This window comes from Aotus nancymaae, unplaced genomic scaffold (assembly GCF_030222135.1).
Source record: "Aotus nancymaae isolate 86718 unplaced genomic scaffold, 86718_ANA_hifiasm-v0.15.2.pri h1tg000038l, whole genome shotgun sequence".
Lineage (NCBI taxonomy): Eukaryota > Metazoa > Chordata > Mammalia > Primates > Aotidae > Aotus > Aotus nancymaae.
The window spans coordinates 7,861,772-7,864,590 of record NW_026988452.1 but is presented as its reverse complement, the minus strand read 5'-3'; the positions used below and the strand labels follow the sequence as shown (position 1 = coordinate 7,864,590).

The 2,819-nt window shown below is 40.5% G+C and overlaps 1 non-coding gene across 1 annotated transcript; it reads right to left on the bottom strand.

Moving 5' to 3' along the window:
* Nucleotides 1–1,579: 1,579 nt before the first annotated feature.
* Nucleotides 1,580–1,682, bottom strand: LOC135268183 (U6 spliceosomal RNA). Its single transcript, XR_010336464.1, has one exon. It is a non-coding gene; the product is annotated as a U6 spliceosomal RNA (small nuclear RNA).
* Nucleotides 1,683–2,819: the final 1,137 nt, after the last annotated feature.

Sequence of the window (2,819 nt, the reverse complement as noted above, 5' to 3'; positions counted from 1 at the left end):
TAGCAATGCCAAGGAAAGCAGTAAAGAATGAACTGTAAGTGGGCAGTTTGGAAAGGAAATGGTTTAACTGAGTTTATAGATAGCTGCTTCCCATGAATTGGCATCTTTTATTCTCTGCATTTCCAGAGAATGTGTAGATGCATAGAGAAGATTGGTTCTAATGAAAGTTATAGAAAGAAAATTATGGTGCTGTCATATCAAGTACTCAGATTTTAGGCTCTGACTGGAATAGACAATTACTTAGTTCCTCCACCAGTAATTCCTACCACTTATCTTTCTTCAATCGCTGGACCCTCAAGCCTTATCTTTAAAATGGAGGTGATAACACTGTATCAAACAACATAAACAAACTTGCTCATGTACCATAAAGCAGAGTCAAATCGTAAGTTGCTGTATTGTTACCTTTCGCTAAATTCAAGTTGCTATCTCTTAATAAAATTGAAAGGGGAAGACAAGAATCTGTGTATTTAGCATTTGCCCTTTCTTAAAAGTCAAAGAAAACATTTTTTGTCTTTCAATCCAACTAGTTGCAGAGGGCAAGATTTTCTATGTTCTTCATCTTTTCACCTCACCTGAGGAGCAAGAAATCCCTTAAAGTTGCATGACATTTTTATGCGGTCTTAACAAGTCAAAAATCCATAGCTTTTCAATCTGATCTTTCATGTCATAGCCTCTGCTCTGGTCTGTTGACACTGTCTCCTTCCTCTATACAAATGCTTTATTTTTTTATTGTGAAAAAAATACATGACATAAAATTTACCATCTTAACCATTTTTAAGTGTACAGTGCTCAGTATTGTTAAAAAATTCACATTTATTGAAAAATGTTTAAATTTTTTCATCTTGCCAAACTAAAACCTTATACTACTTTAACAATAACTCCCAGTTTTCTCCTCCTTCCAGCCCTGGCAACCATCATTTTACTTTCTGTATACCTAGATACCTCATATAACTGGAATCCTACAGCATTTGTCTTTTTATGACTAGGCCATTTCACTTAGCATAATGACCTCAAGGTTCATGCATATTGTAGCATGTGTCAAAATTTATTTCCTTTTGTTTTCCTCAATGATATTCCATTGCACATAGATGCCACATTTTATTTATTTATTTATCCATAACACATGCTTGGTTTGCTTTCACTCCTCGGCTATTTTAGTGCTGTTATGAACGTGGTATTCCGATACCTCTTTAAAATCCTCTTTCAATGCTTTTGGCTACACATCCAAAATTAGAATGCCTGGATCACAGAACACCTTGTATTAATTTTTTGAGTAACTTCCATACTGTTTTCCAGAATGACTGCACCATTTTTTATTTCCATTTTTTATTTCCACCAAAAGGGTACAAGTGTTACAATTTCTCCACCAGCTCCCCAAAAATCGTTAGTGTCTGTGTGTTTTTTATTGTTTTTGTTTCATTCTCCTTGTCGCTATTCTAAGGGGTATAATGTTAGCCTCATTGTGGCTTTGATTTGCATTTTCGTAATGATTAGTAATGTTGAACATCTTTTCATATGCCTGTAGGTCATTTGTATTTCCTCTTTGGAGAAATGGCTATTCAAGTTTTTTTCTCATTTAAAAAATATAAAATGCTTCATGAATTTAGGTGGCACCTTTGCACATGTACTGTGCTAATCTTCTCTCTATGTATCCAATTTTAGTATGTGTGCTGTCAAAGCAAGCTCCCAAGTTGTTTTTTGTTGTTGTTTGTTTGTTTGTTTTTGTTTTGAAACGGAGTTTTGCTCTTGTTACCCAGGCTGGGGTGCAATGGCGCAATCTCGGCTCACCGCAACCTCCGCCTCCTGGGTTCAGGCAATTCTCCTGCCTCAGCCTCCCGAGTAGCTGGGATTACAGGCACGCGCCACTATGCCCAGCTAATTTTTTGTATTTTTAGTAGAGACAGGGTTTCACCATGTTGACCAGGATGGTCTCGATTTCTTGACCTCGTGATCCACCCGCCTCGGCCTCCCAAAGTGCTGGGATTACAGGCGTGAGCCACCACGCCCGGCCTCAAGTTGTTGATTCTTTTTTTTTTTTTTTTTTTTTTTTTTTGTAGGTAGAATCATTTTTATTGGAGCATGGCCTGTTTGGAGCTTACACTCTGCAGCCCCCATGGGTAGCTGGGGGTGGGGGAAGATAGTATCAAAAAACGACAAAGAGCTGATGAGGCTGTGGGACTGGTGGAAGCTGCTGGCGGGTAGAGTGGGCTGGGGCCCTGGCAGGTTTAGATTGAGGTACAGCAGCGTTAATAATACTCTTGGAGCGTTAATACTCTGGGGAGGGGCAGGCACTTGGGGGGCCCTAGGGCATGAAGGCACTTGGGATTGGGGAGGGGATGGGGGATGTGCAGCGGGACTGGGTGGGGCCAGGCCCCTGGGGTTTGGCAGGCACTTCAGGTAGTGCTAGGTTGGGGCAGGTTGGGCCCTGACAGCCCAGAAGGCTTTGGTAGTGGCAGGCACAGTCTCTGGGCTGGGTCTGCGTTAAATAGAAGCGGCTTCTCTAGTGCTCATCTCGAAGCTCTGAAGGCAGGAACTTGTACTGCTGCTGCCGGATCTGTGCCAGTCTCTTCCTTGCCTCTTCCAGCTCTTGTTCCTTAGTTGTTGATTCTTAATGAGACTCTTCAGTGCTACATCTTTCTCTTCGCAACAAACCCCCTACTATCTACCTACACTCAATATTTTCCCTATTAAAGAATAGAGAGGGAAACTTGTTTATATCATAAAACATATTTTTGCCCATGTTCAATTTATCAGCCGTGTTCATTGCTTGATCACTTAGTCTTTGAGTTTTTGGTTTTGTTTTGCCTTATGCTTATTCA